Genomic DNA, 19,158 nt, shown 5'->3' with positions numbered 1-19,158 from the left:
TCATGGCGATACTATGAGGTATTATTATTAACCTCATTTTAGCATGGAGAAACAAAGGCAAGCGAGGTTAAGAAACTTGCCTGAAATCTCCAGCTATTAAACTACAGATCTAGGCTCTGAGTGGAACATCTGGCCTGAGTGTCCAGGCTCTTAGTTGGTCCACCATCCCCCAAGGTCAAGCCTTTACCTTGTGTCATTTTGTTTCCTATTATAAGCTTTGCAGTGAACATCCCTGAAGATTAATTTTAGTACTCAGAGAATTAGTATTTCCTTACCATGATACTTTAAGTGGATTTAGAGTTGAGAAGTAAATATGTATACATATTTGGTCTTTTGAGGGCCGCACCCATGGCATATGGGAGTTCCCAGGGTAGGCATCTAATCGGAGCTGCAGCTGCTGGCCTACACCACAACCACAGCAGCACGGAATCTGAGCTGCATTTGTGACCTATATTACAGCTCACAGCAATGCCAGATGCTTAACCCACTGAGTGAGGCCAGCAATTGCATCTGCATCCTCATAGAGATACTAGTTAGGTTCTTAACCTACTGAGCCACGACTGGCTCAGCAAGCCAGTAAGCATATTTTAAATTAAGTATTTTGGATTTTTTTAAATTACCTTTAGTTCAAAGAAGTGAGAAAGAATCCTTTCAATTATATTGGCATATGGTCCCCATTATTTTTAAAAGACCTCAACCCTGTTAAATTTGCATACAACAAAATGTATCCAGTTTAATTGTATGGTTCGATGTTTTGACAAATGTATACACCCATGCAATCACCACTGCAATCAAGAAATGGACATTTCCAGCAACCCCAAAAGTTTCCTTGGGTCCCCTCACATGTCCCACAAGTTTGAGAACTGATTCCTTTTTACTTGAAGTGTTCTGTTTAGAGAGATAAATCAATTTTTAGATATAGGCCATCTCACTTCCAAATAAACTCTCTCCAGGCAGAAATTAACTTTTATTCTTTTCTGCTAGAATCCATGTCAGAAACCATTGACTTGAAGCTATCAATATTAAATGCTGCTTTCTCTATGGGAGCTGAAAGCAGACATCCACTGAGCTTTTGACAAGCCTAAAATTCTCATGTCTCATGGGCTATTCCCACTGGCCAGTCTTGACTTTTTGGATGTGTATATTTGACTTTCACTGGGTAAAGAAACATTTAAATAGCTACAATGCCTGTTTACCTGAGGGAGTGTTGTACATTTGTCCAAAAGATGGGAAATTTCAGTTGTTGAATGATCAGGAAATTTCACTTTTAATCAAAAGTATAAAAGTAAGCTCCATAGACATGACCAACTATTGTAGCATGTATTCATGGGATATTATAAATTGTTTTTGGCCACTCTTGTGGCATGTGGAAGTTTCTGGACCAGGGATTGAACCTTTACCACGTCAGTGGCCTGAGCCACTGGAGTGACAACACTGGAGTGACAACACCTGCTGTGCCACCAGTGAACTCCAAGATCTCTTTCTATTTAGTCAAATTCTGGGCAAGTTGGATCTGCATTGGGTCTGATGCTGACCTCCCAAAATAATCAGCTAAGGTGAGGGAGGTTGGGACCCTTGCTGGAGCACATGCTAGGAATGGCAGAGAGCATTTCCCCTGGGAGCTGGGGTGGGGGTGGGGCTGCTGTTCTGCTGTGACGGTGGAAGCACCACTGTGACCCTTTCTTAATTTCCTTCTGCTCTCTGCCTTGCCTCCCTTGCTTTCATCAGTCAGCAGCACTCTGTGGGTGTGACTTTTGCTCTTGAGTGCCATGGGTGCCATCTGCTCCTGGCTTGTCCCCTTTGATGTCACTACACAGATGGCAAAGGCACAATGGGAAGTGGCACTTGGTTCAATATGGTGGCTCTGGGTCCACCAAGCCTGCCCCTGCATCAGTGCTGCTGATAAGCAGTCCAGCTCATGTGAACGTCTAATAATGGAATCTACAGTTTGGTTGAGCCTCTGAAATCCCACTATAAATTACTAGAACCAGAGGCACCCTTGCCAAAGTATGAATCTTCTACAATTTAGGAGTCAATGTATAGGGTTGTTTTAAAGGTCATCTGATAAATTTTTAAGAAATGATGACAACTTGCTATTAACAACCTCCTAAAGTGCAGGAATATTATTGCTATCATAAACAATGGAACCTATCTTACAAATATGCTTGTTAATTTGACCATGTAGGTGTCAGAGCTAATCAGTCAACGCTACAGCTAAGGCAGGAAAGAAGAAAAATTAATATTCATTAGACTCTTGTTTACACTTCTGTTGTCAAGGTTAATCAGTTTGCTTTAAGCACAACATTTCACTCTTATTAAAGTCATTAGAACCCTTCAGTACATGGAGAACACTTGGGTTTTACAACTGTGTTTGATTTTTACATCACACACATTGCAAGGAACCCATCTTTAGGCCATATCTTGCTGGGACTTAGACATAAACCTTTATTTAGACCAACCTATTACTCACGATAGAACAATAATTAAAAAAAAAAACAAATTTAGGTATTTGGCAATGTTCTCAATTGCAGAAACTAAGCTGTAGTCAGCCTTTCATTTTTCACACAAATATTACATAGACTCCTCAAAACAGTCAATACTGGGAGCTGGCAATGCAAAAAGGATTTTTGATATTTTGTTTACCTTTGTGTCAAAAATGATCATTGTAAACAGCTGAACTGTGATTTTTTTTACTGAAAATTAGTGAATGTAGTTAGTATTCCAAGGCTTTCATCATATCAGAGGACTCAGTTTTCCTATTACATAGAGAATCACTTTTTTTTTTTTTCCTCATTGTAGCATGTGGAAGTTCCTGGGCCAGGGATCAAACCCATGACCCATGCCACAGCTGCGGTAAAGCCAGATCCTTAACCCACTGTGCCACACAGGAACTTCTGGGAATTACTCTTTTAGCAATTTTTCCTGCTCCTCCAAGTACGAAGCTACACTGGATGGAAACCCCAGCCCGGCAGTATCCTAGTTTACTCCATAACAACTGTTTATAGGGGAAGTGAGCCTGGAAGCAGCCCTCTCCCCATCTAGCCCTCCTCTACTCTTCATTTCCCCTCCATGGAAAAAGCTGGTAGAGGTCATGTGACATGGATCTCAGCTGCACCTGTGTTTCCTTGGAGGTCACAGGGATTAGGATGGGTGACTCAGCAAAGACTCATCCTGACACCCCCTTACTACAATCTCTGAATCCAGCATAGGACTCACTGGCAGGAGGCTATAACTCTACAAAATAGTCATCATTTGGAGCTGGAAATGTAGCTATGTTGTTTTTCCTTTTCTTTATCCTGTATGCCAATAACCAGGATGATCTTAGCCATAATATACAAATGCCTCTTGGCCATAGCAAATAGAACAAACAATATTTCTTCTGTATGCAGGTTACATGTTCTTATAACAGTGAATATGGAGTAGCCTTAGAGGACAAAAGTTTTTTCAGTAACTTCCATAAGAGGACTTAATTATTCTCAAACTAAGAAGTTATTTTTAGTGAATCTCTTCTAAAATTTAAATAACACATAGGCAATACATTCATACAGTAGGAGAGCTCATTCATAGTTTGGTGGGACCATTTATAATCAATTCTGCTATTTTTTTCTGGAAAGCTCTTAAAAATAATTGAACATTCCATTGGGGCCTTCTTGACATTTTCAGCAAAATATAATCCCGACGATACCATTGAAATGTAGAGCACAGTATTTGGAATTGCATTAATATTTATGAGTAAGAAAAGACTAAATCCGCTGCCATGTTGAAATGGTCATCTATCTGGCCTGGAGTCTTGGTTTAGCTTCTCAAGATATTTACATCTAAAATTGCTGTCCAGTTTCTGTTGTGGCTCAGCAGTAACGAACCCGACTAGTATCCATGAGGATGTGGGTTTGATCCCTGGCCACACTCAGTGGATTAAGGATCTGGCATTGCCATAAGTTGTGGTGTAGGTCGAAGATGAGGCTCAGATCCAGAGTTGGTGTGGTGTAGGCCTGCAGCTGCAGCTCCAATTCAACCCCTAGCCTGGGAAATTCCATATGCCATGGGTATGGCCCTAAAAAAGAAAAAGAAAAAAAATTGCTATTAACGATAGCCACTAGCCACTTGGGGGCATTAAATTTTAAATTAATTAACATAGATAAAATTAAAAATTCAGTTCCTCAGCCACATTTCAATGTTCAGTATCCACATGTGGCTGGTGGTCACCATACTGAACCATGTCAGAAGAGGACAGTCCTGTGATCTCAAGGTTTTATTGGATGGTGTTAATATAAAACTTACACAGTCCTTGTCAATCATGAAAATGATCTATTCTTCAATCACTTTGTGATTTTTTTTGAGATTTTTATATCAAAGTAGCTGGAAATGGAGCTGTGTTGTTTTTCCTTTTCTTCATAATAAGAGAAAGGTGTATTTGCCCTCTTGCCTTCAAAGATCATTCCCCCAAAATAAAAGAAACAAGAAAAAAAAAAAACCATATTCTGTTGCCAACAAAACTGGAAGATATGTAATTCAAATAAAATATGAATACAGAAAAGATAGAGAAGTGATAAATGATGTAGTAGGTGGGATGAAGATCTAAGCAACTAAGGATGTGTGTGTGTGAAGAGCAGCAAGAGACCTGATCTGAGCAAGGTTCAGAAATTGGAGGTAGGTTCTAGAGACCGGGGACTTCTACTTTTCACTTAACTTCTGTTCTGTGTGGTCAGAGTGCTTTTTTAGGGCTGCACCCACGGCATATGGAGGTTCCTAGGCTAGGGGTCTAATTGGAGCTATAGCTGCTGGCCTTTGCCACAGCCACAGCAACACCAGATCCAAGCTGTGTCTGTGACCTACACCACAGCTCGTGGCAATGCCGGATCCTTAACCCACTGAGCGGGGCCAGGGATCAAACCCTCAATCTCATGGTTCCTAGTCGGATTGGTTTCCACTGCACCGTAAAGGGAACTCCAGAGTGCTTCTTTTATTCTACTCTAATAGGGAACTACATCTTTTATTCTCTAGATTAACCACAGGTTCTAAATTCAAGACAACAGGCATAGAGGACAGACAGTGGAGGGGGTGCCATTCTGAAAACAGTGTCTACAAATAAACATCAACCCCTGACTGCTCAGAACCCTGTTGGCCTCTTTCCCCACCCAGTTTCAGAACACTCAGCAGCTAGATTTTTTATCCTCTCTTGTCATTATCTCACCCCCCAAAGAGGGGATTGTAAACTTCTGTGGAGAAAACAAACTACAGAGAGAAGACATACTGGTATCAATATGAAGAGTCCCAGGATAAAAAGCCAGCTGGTCAATCTCTTGCTCTGCAGTGCAGCTACCAGCACACAACCCCTTACCCTATACAAACAGGCCCCAGGCAATTTCTTAGTGCCTTACTCATAAACATAAAAGAACACCCAATGACAACCAGGTATTTGAGGATTATCTCCAACAAGAAATAGAGATTGACATAAGGAAAGAGAGAAAAGAGGAAGTAGAGAAAAAGAAAATGCAAGAAGAAAACCTCAGAGAAAACATTAGAGAGATAAAAGAAATATTGCACAAATAAAACAAGAATGGCAGGGGGTTCTCGTTGTGCCTCAGTGGTAACGAACCCGACTAGTATCTATGAGGACATGGGTTTGATCCCTGGCCTTGCTCAGTAGGTTAAGGATCTGGTGTTGCTGTGGCTATGGCATAGACCAGCAGCTGCAGTTCCAATTTGACCCCTAGCCTGGAAACTTCTGTATGTCAAGGGTGTGACCCTAAAAAGACAAAAGACAAAACAAAATAAAACAAAACCTCCAAAACCCAAAACAACAACAAAAAACAATGAAGAATGGCATACCAGTAAAGGAAATGGAAAGGAGATTTAAAATATGAGAATAAATATGATAAACTCAGTGGAAGCTTTAGAAGACAAGGTGAGGAACTCTCCCTCAAGACTGAACAAAAGAAAAAGAGATGACAATAGGAGAAAAGAAAATTTGAGTTCCAATATCTGATAAATATAAGTTCAGGGGGAAAAAAGAATAGAGAAAATGATAAAGAAAAAGTGCAAGAATGTTTATCCAAACTGAAGAATATGAATTTCAGCACAATACATGAAAAAGAACCTACTGTCTGGCACAGGACTGTGAAATGTCCAAGCATTAGGGACAAAACAGATCTTATGAAAGATGGGTCACATTAAAAAGAATAAGATAAAATGACATGGATCTTGGCAACAGCGATTCTAGCCAGAAATAAGAGAAAAGTTTGTACATATTATATTAAACTAGTGATATAAATGGCGGGGGAATGACAACACACAAAAAGCTGATGTACACTGGGCACTGTTGTGAGGAATTATAAAAGTGGAATCAAGAGACTGGTGGATTTTTGTTCAGCGCACTTTTATATCTAAAATTATTTGCTTTGCCTAATTTTTAAAATTATTTGTTTCGTCTAATTTGTAAACCAAAATAAAACCTGATCTGAGAAAATGATCTCAAACTATTTACTCCCAGTGTACAGAATAAACAAATAACAAACTTTTGGATTCAACTCTAGGAAAAATCAAATTATAAGCTGAATGAGGTGAAAGAAGTAATAAGTATATGAGCTCCTTTTCATGTGAGGATTTGAAAACATAAAATACATAGACATCATTGATACAATACAGCAGTGCCTTTTTTTTTTTAGGGCCACACCCACAGCATAGGGAGGTTCCCAGGCTAGGGGTCTAATCTAAGCTATAGCTGCTGGCCTACACCAGAGCCACAGCAGCGCCAGATCAGAGCCATGTCTTCGAACTACACCACAGCTCATGGCAATGCCAGATCCTTAACCCACTGAGCGAGGCCAGGGATTGAACCTGCAACCTCATGGTTCCTAGTCTGATTCATTACCGCTGCATCACAATGGGACCTCCCAGCAGCATCTTTTAAAAAGCAACTATAACCACATACCTAATATTGCCATCAAAATTCACAATAAAGACTCCTGAAATCATTCAGTAAGCTTAGAAAATAACCTAATTGACTGACAAGGAATACTTCCTCATGTTCAGTTTGTCAAAAACGCATTAATACCTAGGTAGCCTAACATCTTGACCATGACATTTGGTATGTCAATGATGATATAAAAATTCTAAGAGCACTCTTTTTGGGGGTGACTTTTCTGGAAACTGAGATTTGCTAAGAAGGACTACAAAAATCCAAATAAATTATCATGAAATCCAGAAACACCTGCGTTTCCCACCAGATCTCCCATCAGAGAATTGGTGATACCTCTGGACTTTAATAGCACAGAAGATATTAAGTCATTACTGAGGGCAGATTTAAAAAGGAAGTCTGTGAATGTGATTTTATGCATCTTTTTACAAACTCCTACATATCAAAGTAGTGAAATGGAAATCTGTCAATTGCCTACTTAAGAGTCTCTGGTGGATTTCTTTAGCCTAATATATAAAATGTGAACTCCTTAATCTTTTATTCAATAACCCACATCCATTTTCTTTCCTTTCCTCACTCTCCTTAATACGTTCTCAGCTGAAGCCAGATGAATTCACTTGCTTTTTCCAAGTCTGGGTTCTTTTTTTCTGTCCACCTTTGTGCTTTTATGTATATTGTCTGTCTGCCTTGAATGCCTTCATTTCCTCTTCTAGCAAGCCTTATTTTTATCCATCTTAGAGCTTTAGTTCAAAGGCCTGCTCCGAGAGGCTCTTTACGATTGATACTAATGGTGGCTGTTATTTGCTGTTAAGTTGGTTGCTTGCTTGATTTTTATGACTCTGGGCCCTTGTAAGAACTATTAGCAACTTTATTAATATTTCAGCTTTCATTATGGACTTACCTCAGATTACTGACCAACTTGTTGCCCTTAACAGAAGGCAAGCTTTCTTCTACTTACTGGGACTTCAGCTCTTCGGTATCCTATGTTGGATGACTATAGATTTCATGCTCACTTGCAAGTATGCATACACTGGCCCACAGATCTGTACATGCACTGTGTTTCTGCAGGGACTGCACTCAAGTGTCTGGGTACTTCAGGGTGTTTCCTTGGGGGTCTGGCAACATGTTGGCATTGTGTAGGGTATAGGTCAAGTCATGGCTGGTGCCCCTTCTGACAAGTTTAGGCAGAGGGGAGGGATGAGCTCCAGGGCATAGGCCTCCAGGCAACACAACTGACCCCCAAGAGTCTGGGGCTGTAATCCACTGGTTCTGCTGGTATGGAGCAGGAGAAAATGGTGAGTCCACACTGCAGCTCTGAGTCTATCACAGTCCACAGATTTTTTGATGCCTTGGTGTTGGGGCCAAGTCAGCCATCTGGGCTTCTTTAGCGGGTGCTGATCTCAAAATGGTCCCTAGGCTTGCAGTAACACTTCTAAGGCAGCGGCATGGTCAGAAGCAAGAGCAAGGATAACCTGTCTCTCCCAAGGCTGCACTGCAGGCCACCCTTCACCCTGCCCCCATTCTCACATCCTTTCAGAGCCCAGGTTTCCTCCAAGTTTTGGGGGGTGGGGGGAGGAGAGTCCTAGGTCAGTCAAACGTTTCCTGGAGTGATGAGTAAGGAAATGCTCATCACTCCAGGCTTTCTTAAGCTTTCTGTCCCCTTGAGCTGTTAGAGATCTGGTCAAGCCTACAGACCTCTTTTCAAAATAACACTTCTAAATGAATAAAGTAAATGCACAGTACTAAAAAGAAATAATTACATTAACATACAGTTATTCAAATGTTATTAAAATACAATCTGATAGTTATATATGTTTGTTTCTTTCTCTCTCTCCTTTTTTTTTTTTTTTTTTTGGCTGCACTCATGGCATACAGAAGTTCCCAGGCCACAGATCAAACCTGACTCACAGCAGTGACAACACCGGATAATACCTAACTGCTAGGCCACCAGGGACTCCTACGTGTTTCTTTATTAGCACGCAAATAAGATCTATTATCCAGTTTGATAACGACTATAATTTCCACTGCAGTTGAGCTTTGCAGTTTCCAGATAGCCGAAACAACTTTAATATGTATGATAAACTTGATTTCCATTGATGATAAAAGTTACAGATACCATGACTGTGGCAATGCATACATTTTAAAAAGTAACTTTTAAAATTAGCAATATGGGTGTTCCCATCATGGCTCAGCGGAAATGAATCCAGCTAGGAACCATGAGGTTGTGGGTTCCATCCCTAGCCTCATTCAGTGGGTTAAGAATGAGCTATGGTATAGGTTGCAGACGTGTCTCAGATCCCATGTTGTTGTGGGTGTGGCAAAGGCCGGCAGCTGTAGCTCTGATTAGACCCCTAGCCTGGGAACCTCCATATGCTGCAGATGTGGCCCTAAAAAGCAATAAATAAATAAATAAACAAATAAGTAACTAAAATAAAAAATAAAATAAAATTAGCTATATGTAGAATGTTAAAAATCTAAACTCTGTGTAGTAGAATGCAGTTCTTCCTCCTTGCCCTGTTGCCCTGTTCCTGGGTCCTTTAGTCTCCTTTTCTAGAAGCAGACACAGTCATCAGTCCATGTGTCTCCTTCCAGAGAAATTCAATGTATATACAAGGAAGGGGGAGAAAGCTTAGTATTTTTTTTGTTCACAACACATTTTGCAGATTGTTACACTTCAACTCACTTTTTCAGGACATGTAGCTGTTCCACTGTATAAATGTAACATAATTTATGTAACCAGTCCTCCACTGACATATTTATGTGTTTCCAATCTTGTGTTCTTACAAATAATGCTCATACAATTTTGAAAACATACATGTGGATTATATATGCCATGCAGATTACTAAAAATGAAATTCTCAAAGAGAGTACACATTGTTTGTTTGTTTGTTTTGGCCTTGGCATGTGGAAGTTCCTGGGCCAGAGATCAAACCCACACCATAGCAGCCACCTGAGACATTGCAGTGACGATGCTGGATCCTTAACCCACTGCACCACAAGAGAACCCCTATATATTTTAAATTTAGATGAATTTGTCCCCCAAAGAAATTGCATCAATTTCCATTCCTTCTAAGAATGTACCCCAAAGAAATTGCATCAATTTCCACTCCTTCTAAGAATATGGAAGAGTTGACCTGGCAAATGTACATGTTTTTCCTGGAACTTGGCACTGTTTGGAAGAAGGCTGGGAGTAAATTCACAGTCTTGTGACTGATAGTTTCCTTACCTTTTTTTTTTCCACTTTTCAAGCTTCACGCTAAGATTTAGTAGAATTTGTTCATTCTTTTGACTCATTAGCAATTGTTTTCACTTTTGTTGCAATGCCTGGTTTTGGTTTTATACTTCTGGACTGGCATAGAATCTTCCATCAGAACACTTCCATCCTAGGTCAAGATGTCAGAAATTGTCCTAACAGATCATGCCTAGAAAATAGTTCAGGAAGGAAGGGAACTGGGGTAGTGGGTCTTGTGACAAACCTCATCCATGTAACATTGAAAGTTCAACATCAACTTCAAAGCATGTAATAACTATCTTTTCTAAGATGTTTAACTCATAAAATGCAGTAAAGATAAATGATGCCAGAATAGTCTAACAATGATGGGGTATCATTTTGTTTCCATAGTTAACCTGTTTCTACTAGCTTAAGGTTTTAGATGGGTAGCTTCAAATTCTGGGTTCTTCTTCAACTACTTCAATAGTAACAATTTCTCCTTCTACTGGAGAGGCAGACCAAGTTGTAAATGTCACTCATGAAAAGACACTTCTACCATGTCCAAATTTTATAATGCTCAATTAGACTAAATTCCAAAAAGTAAAATATTTCTTAAAATGTTCTCAGAGAAACTTGTATCACAGTTTTTGTTATTTGTCATCATCTTTACCAGTGAAGAGAACACACTTCACATAATGCTAACACTCTTTACAGATCATTATTTCCTGAATCTCTTCCTGGTTTTAGCTACAACAAGTTCTTTCGGTAATTCTGTGAGCTTTAGACATGCTTATTCAGCCCTTTTTAGACTTTTAGCCTAAAGGGTTCTTCTAATCATTACAGTAAGTGAGCCAAAATCCAGAATAAGCTCCCCAGGAGAGGAGAAGTAGGAAAATGAAACAAAAGTGGTGAGAGTTGATTAAAATGATGCTAAGGAGTAAATGGATTCATGTTTATAATTTTTCTGAAATCTGACGTAAAGAAATGACCCCTTGGCTAATTTCATGACAATTAGGTACTCATAGATACCTAGGGAAATACCTTAAGATTAGATTTTAAAAAGTAATGTATTATCAAGGAAATAAAGAAAATTCAGACCTTAGAGGCTAATTTTGATTCCTATGAAATTGGTGGGTATCAAGAGAACACATAAAAGAGAACTCAGTGTTGGGAAGGGGTTTTGTTGGAAACAAATCCCTCTATGCCCTCTTCTGACTTACAGTATTTTCAGCTTATGATGGGTTTTTTGGGACATAACCACATTGTAAATTTATGGAAGATGTGTATCTATAATGGAATATCATTCAGACGTAAAAAAGAAGGAAATCTTGCCTTTTGTGACAACATGGATGGACCTTGAAGGCCTTATGCTAAATGAAAAAGTCAGACAGAGAAAATAAATACTAAATGTTCTCATTTATATTTGGAAACCAAAAAAAGCTGAATCACAGAAATAAAGAACAGAATGGTGGTTGCCAGAGGTAGGGTGGAGGGGAAATGGGGAGATGTTGGTCAAAGGAGTTACACTTCCAGTTATAAGATGAGTAAGTTCTAGGCACTTAATGTACTTTATTGATATAGTTAATACTGTATGTTATAACTCTATCTTATAATTAATACCATATCAAAAATAATACAAATTAACTTATTTATAAAACAGAAACATACTCACAGACATAAAAAACAAATTTATGGTTCCCAAAGGTAGGGGGAGGGAAGGATTAATTAGTAATTTGTGATTAATATGTACACACTACACATAAAATAGATAATCAACAAGGACCTATAGCACAGGAGACTCTACTCAATATTCTGTAATAACCTACTTCGGAATAGAATTGGAAAAAGAGATATATATGTATGTGTATAACTGAATCATTTTGCTATATACCTGAAACTAACACAACACTGTAAATTAACTATACTCCAATATAAAATAAAATTTAAATTAAATTAAAAAATACTGTATCTGGAGTTCCCATTGTGGCTCAGTGGTAACAGACCCTACTAGTATCCATGAGGATGTGGGTTCGATCCCTGGCCTCACTCAGTGGGTTAAACAATCCGGCCTTGCTGTGGCTGTAGTGTAGGCTAGCAGCTGTAGCTGCAATTCAGCCTATAGCCTGGGAACTTCTGTGTGCCATGGGTGCAGCCCTAAAAAAGCAAAAAAATAATTTTTTAAAATAAAAAATACTGTATCATATACTTCAAAGACACTTAGAGTATAGTTTTAAATCTTCTCAACACTAAAAAGAAGTGATAATCATGTGAGGTGATGGAGATGTTAACCATCCTTATTTCTATAATCATTTTGCAAAATATGTGTATTAAACCTATACAATGTTATATGTCAACTATAACTCGACAAAGCTGGAAAAAAAGAATCCTACATTATCCCAAGTGTATGTATAAAGGCAAGTGACTAATGGAGATACTTCTTTCACAATTCATTTTAATTCTCTAAAATTATTTCCACTATCTAGATATTAGAAGGTCAGAGAGAAGTTGGGGAAATAATAAATCTTAACATGAGTCAATCTGAGGGCAAGGAGAGAGCTCCTGGAATTCCAACCCATGTTCACAGATGTGTTCAGAACATGATGGTTGAAGTCCTCTCACCATTTACATTGGTCGCATTAGGGAAGAGCTACACTTGCTCCAAGAATCTCAAAGGGGAGATGCTGAGAGCACAAGTCATGACAATACAACTCAGTATCATACAGGACCTGAAAAAATTTATTCATGAAACTGGAAGAAATTATGTTTGTGCTCTGAAGCTTTGTGATTCTGAGTCGAGGTTCTGCCCTCTGCTGTCTGGGCAGTCTTAGGATATTCATTTTCCTAAGTCTGTTCTGACATTTGTGAAAGAAGGCTAGTACCACTGCCCACTTAATGGTCAAGGTGACGATGGCTTCAGGTGACCGAAGAGACAGCTAACCTTGGCTCAGTCCACGAAGACACAGACTGTTCACTCATGAAAAGGCCTGGAAGTGAAGATGTGTGGCTTTTGGGTTACCCCAGCAGCTTCCTGATGAGAGGGTTCGTTGATTTTCCCGCCCATGCTGAAACGTCAGCAATGGCTCTAGACACGCTTCAAGTGGACAAGCTTGAAGCAGTGAGATCAAGCAGGGGAAAGAGGGAGAGAAATATCCCCAAATGTCCTAACTCCCTTCAAAAGAGGAAAAGTCTTTCCAGGATCCCCCTGGCAGATTTTCCTGTGTCTTCTTGGCCAAAACGATTCTCCTGGCTGCCAGAGGGGTTAGAAAAGAAAGCATTGGTTTGCTGTCCTTTGTGGCAGGAGGGCAGCAGGAAAAATGGAGCAGACAGAGCTGGCCACAGTCATCTTGGACCAGAACAGTGACTGTTAAATATAAACACTTAAAATATTTTTAAGTCTTTAAAACACTTAAAAACTTAAAATATTTAAACACCTAGAACACTTAAAATATTTTTCACAGGCACATGTTATAAATATTCAAAAAAAAGGGGAACACTTATTTGTTACTGTTACTTGCCTTGAAGAGAGAACATTTTCAGGGAGCGACTTTTTAGTTTCTTTTAGATATTTGAGTGTTGTGATACATGTGATGAGAACGGAAGTGATCTTTTAACTTGCTAGATCTGCTTCAAAACTGGTTCTGTGTGGCAGTAAGAAAATTTTCAAGCAGGATTGGAATAATCCCTGTTCTGAAGTGGGAACGTGCATGGGGGTAAGTCTAGGATTCCTTCTTGTTTTTTTTTGTTTGTTTGTTTTGGTCTTTTTGCCTTTTCTGGGGCCGCTCCCGTGGAATATGGAGGTTCCCAGGCTAGGGGTCGAATCAGAGCTGTAGCTGCTGCCCACGCCAGAGCCACAGCAAATCGGGATCCCAGCCACGTCTTCAACATACACCACAGCTCCCGGCAACACCGGATCTTTAACCCACTGAGCAAGGCCAGGGATAGAACCCGCAACCACATGGTTCCTAGTCGGATTCGTTAACCACTGCGCCTTGATGGGAACTCCATAGGTTCCTTCTAATTGACACTTCCACGATTCTACACTACAGCAACCAGAGGCTCAAGATACAAGCTCCTTCTCTTAGCTTAAAATGTAATTAATTTGTGCTTAGGACTACACTGTGATGCTCTAGCTGGATTCAGAATTTCTAAAATGAGGACATAAAAGACCATTACAGTTCTGCAATTCCAGTAAGACATGCAATTCATTCATTATTATCAGAGAAGAGAAGAGATACTGAAGAGTACAAAGTAATAGCATTTTTTCCTGTTTGGGGTAGATAATTCATTGTATTTTTAGATCTTGAAATTCTAAATGCTAAGTTAAAAATAATGAGTTCCTATCACGCCTCAGTGGAAACGAATGTGACTAGTATCCATGAGGACACAGGTTCAATCCCTGGCCTGGCTCAGTGGGTTAAGGATCCAGTGTTGCCATGAGCTGTGGTGAAGGTCACAGATGTGGCTAGGATCCCGTGTTGCTGTGGCTATGGCATAGGCCAGCAGCTGCAGCTCCAATTCGACCCCTAGCTTGGGAACCTCCATATGTTGCACGTATGGCCCTAAAATTTAAAAAGACCAAAAAAATGAACATTAGGTCAACAGCTTCCCCACAACTTCCTTATTGGGTCATATATTCTCAAAATGACTGTTTCCTGCTTTATAAACTTCTCTGTTGCATGTGCGTTCTCCATCCCTTCATTAGGATTTTGTAAGAGTGGTATGAATGTGTTAGACAGCGTAAATGATATTTGCTGTGTATGACTTGTTTTCCCTCTCCAAGTCTGCCAGGGGAGGGTGGTGTGATATCTCCAGAGACTCTTCTACCAAGTCCAAGTTTTAAATAAATTAAAGTTATACAGACTCCAACATACTATCTTTTTTTTTTTTTTTTTTTTTTTTTTTTAATGACTGCACCTGTGGCATATGGAAGTTCCTGGACCAGAGACTGAATCTGAGCCACAGCTGCAACTTATGCCCCAGCTGTGGCAACATAGGATCCTTTAACACCCTTCACAGGGCTGGGGATTGAACCTGTGCTTCTGCAGTGACCAGAGTCACTGCAGTGGGATTCTTAACCACTGCACCATGGAAGGAACTCCCATACCATCTTGATATAAACTTGGACCCAGAAGCTGACAAGCAGAATGTTCACAGCCAGGTAAGAGAACTGTTTCTGCAAAGAATAGCTGCATGAAAACATTTTTGGTGTGATGCCGTCAAGGGAAAGGGTGATTTCTTCAAATTGAAAGGGATCATAAAGGTAAGGCAAACATGGAAACCATATTCCTAAAACTTTTTTTGTTGTTATTGTTGCACCTGTGGCTTATGGAAGTTTTGGGGCCAGGGATCCAACTTGTGCCACGGTGGTGACTGGAGCCACAGCAGTGACAATGCAGGATCCTTAATCTGTTGTACCACCAGGGAATTCCTTTTTAAAATTTATTTATTTTTTAGGGGTGAAATTCCATCTTTAGCCAATGCTAATCTGTGTCTCCAGTGTAGAGGTTCTCATCTGAACCCCATCTCCTCGGTAGATGGCTAGATTTCACACTGAACACACCCAGCAGGCATCATGGTGCCCTTCTCCCACCACCACTACACAACCTCACTCTTCCCCAGTCTTTCCCATGGTGACTCAATTAATAATACCTGAAACCTGGAAGTCACCTTGAGTTCTCATTTTATAGTGCCTTCGCAGGCAAGTAACAAGAAATTCCTGTCAATTCAACCTCCAAACATGTATCACATGTCTACTTTTTCCACCTCCACTGCATCAGTTTGATTGCTACCCCTCCCCTGTGTCCTGCAGTGCCTCCCAGAAATGCTGTCAGCTTCCTTCATTAGCTCCCCTACAATTCATTTTTGCACAGCAGTCAAAACTAGAATCATACTCAGCAAGCCTTACTCAAAACTCTTACAGGGTTCTAACTGCAAGTTAAATACAACACAGACTCCTTATTGTGGTCTATGGGATGTTTCGTGTTCCAGACTCTGGCAATATTTTTAACATCATAGCCATTCTCACTCTTACTGAGCCTCTGGCACACTGGCCTAACACATCAGCTTCCTTTCTCCAGCAGGCCCTTTGCACTTGCTGTTTCTTCCCTTAGAACACATCTGTCTCTTTGCATAGCTCAATTCTCCACCTCCTTCAAGTCTCAACCTAAATGCCACCTAATCAGATATTCTGTGTTCACTACATTACCTAAGATTTTATTTGTTTGTTTGCTTATTTATTTAGATTGGTAGGAAGACAGTTCTTTCCTCTGGGATTTCAGGCATGTTTAAAATAAGACCTGGAGGAGTTCCTGTGTGGCTCAGTGGGTTATAGATCTGGTGTTGTAGTATTGTCACTATTGTGGTGTGGGTTCCATCCCTGGCCCAGAAACTTCTGCATGCATAGCATGGGCCCCAAAAAAAGAAAGAAAGAAAGAAAGAGGAGTTCCCATTGTGGCTTAATGGAAACGAATCTAACCAGCATCCATGAGGACGCAGGTTCAATCCCTGGTCTCACTCAGTAGGTTAAGGATCTGGTGTTGCCGTGAGCTGTGGTGTAGGTTGCAGATGCGGCTCAGATCTGATGTGACTGTGGCCATGGTATAGGCCAGCAGCTACAGCACCAATTTGACCCCTAGCCTGGGATCCTTCACATGACACAGGTGTGGCCTTAAAAAGAAGAAGGAAGGAAGGAAGGAAGGAAGGAAGGAAGGAAGGAAGGAAGGAAGGAAAGAAAGAAAGAAAGAAAGAAAGAAAGAAAGAAAGAAAGAAAGAAAGAAAGAAAGAAAGAAAGAAAGAAAGAAAGAAAGAAACCGACCGACCTGGGAAGATATGAGAAGCAGATGCCACACCAATATTTGGGAGACAAAATAGATCATGATGAGAAGGACCCCCTCTGATCACCTCTCCTGGACCTTTTAACTTTCTAGCAAGAATTATAAATTCTAAAGACTTTAGGGATCTTGCAGTTAACTGAAATCAACGTGATAGGTTATAAGTAGAACAGTTGGTGGTGGTACAGCAGTCAGCACACGTCTATGTAAAGGTACTCAGATGCAAATTTTAAACTGCTGTCCATGAGAAGTTAAGCCTGGCCGAGGGCTGAATTATCTGTACCTAGATGTCTCTCATTTGTTGAGTAAGTCAGAGCATTCTTAGTTCTATAAGCATCAATTTTATATTCTTCGCTATGTACATACTAAACAATAATATATAATCATATATATATAAAATCAACCATCTAGAACCACATATTCTTTACTTGGCCCTTAGACATTTTTCTCCTTTTCTCTCATTTTTTGAAGTACTACAAATAATAATACTATATAACCATATATACTTAACTTAGCCCCAGCACTTGGAGGTGACCCTGAAGGGGACTGTTGAAAGATCTCAAGCATGGGAGTGATCATTTTTGTGTTTTAGATGACCACATTTTGTGTTTTGGGGAAATCACTCCACAGCAGTGTGGAGTAAGGATTAGAATGAGAGAAGTAGGGACCACGGTCAGCAACCACTATAGGAATTTAGATAAGAACAGACAAAGGCAAAGACAGTGAGCTGAGAGAGAGAGAAGAAATAATCGAACTAAAAAAACTACAGCAAACACCTACTAAAGTTTTAAGTGCCGGAAAAGTCATGGAAAAACAGGAAGTAAAGGATGTCATTGCATAATAGATATTCAGTAAAGTACTGAATACCAGTCAGGATCAAGCTTTTTCTTGAACTCCAAAAGGAACACATAAGGAATATTGCCCTGCAAATGGCACTGTGCATACAGCTAGGTGTATCTTACCTCAGCCTTTGATGAAAGGCAAGAGTGAAATATTATTTCAGAATTCAATGAAGCACCTCTATAAGGATCTACAAAAATATCACAGAGACCTTATTTTCTTATGACCTCTAGCAGGGAGAGAGTACTTTAAAAATCTAGGAGATAAATTAACAGCATGTCTCTTAAAACATGTTTTTCAAATAAAATTTCTTTTTTAGCTGCACCTAGGCATATAGAAGTTTCTATGCCAAGGGTCAAAGTGTACCACAGCAGCAACCTGAGCTGCAGCAGTGACAACGGCAGCTGAGCCACGTGAGAACTTCTAAACTTCAGATTTGGACCTATTAAGGGTTGTGAAATCAATATAGTTGATCACAAACAGTGATTTTAAAAAGGAAACAATAGATTTGAATAGAGAATAGGATATTTGTATTTAGCAAGGTCATGTGCTAAAACATGAAACTTGTGTTTTGTGTGATTTTGTGTGTACATGTGGCCCAATATATTCCCTACTGCAGGTCATGGTGAAAATAGGTTTGAAAAGCTCTTCTTTATACAACTGTCCAGTATGACTCATCTCAGCTGTGATTCCAAGATTGCTGTAGAGTAGAGAAGGTAGGAAGCTGTCTGGGCTGTTGGATAAAAGCAGACATGCAATCAATCATCCTCAGATATGTGATAGAAAACTGGCACCCTCCTGGTTCCACCTGAAGTTATCCCAGGTAGAGCAAGCCTCTCTTCACAAAATGTAATCGTGGGGAGCTACGTGCTATTGGGTGTTGCCAGGACAAATCTCTCTTGTTTTTTTTTTTTTCCCTCTGCTCTCCTAACACTCTACTTAGAGAATCCTTCACTTTTGGTTAACAGATGTGTGGGGACCTGGTGAACCGGGATGGGTGTGACTTTCTCAGAGAGGCAGCCCGTTCCCACTCCAGTTGGCTGCTGTCTGTGGGAATGTGATCTAGTTGTCAAGAGACCCAGAAATCCAGATATTTTTAAATATAGGATGACTTGTTTTTAAACATTGGCACATATCTTTAAAAATTTAATGATGGGCCCCCAAACTCTATGAACAAGATTTGCTCTGATGGCTCCTGGTTTGCCTCTTTTGACCCAGTCCAGGGTTTTTTGTTGTTGTTTTTGGTTTTTTTGGTCAAGAAATCCTTTTCTTTAAATAAATTTTATGTAGAAGTCCAATGAATAAAACCAGCACCAATCAAAATGCTCCTCTGTGAGGGGTGAGGTGAGGCTGGGGCT

Source organism: Sus scrofa, chromosome 13, assembly GCF_000003025.6.
Source record: "Sus scrofa isolate TJ Tabasco breed Duroc chromosome 13, Sscrofa11.1, whole genome shotgun sequence".
NCBI classification, from domain to species: domain Eukaryota; kingdom Metazoa; phylum Chordata; class Mammalia; order Artiodactyla; family Suidae; genus Sus; species Sus scrofa.
The sequence above is the reverse complement of the archived record's forward strand: the minus strand, read 5'-3'. Positions refer to the sequence as shown.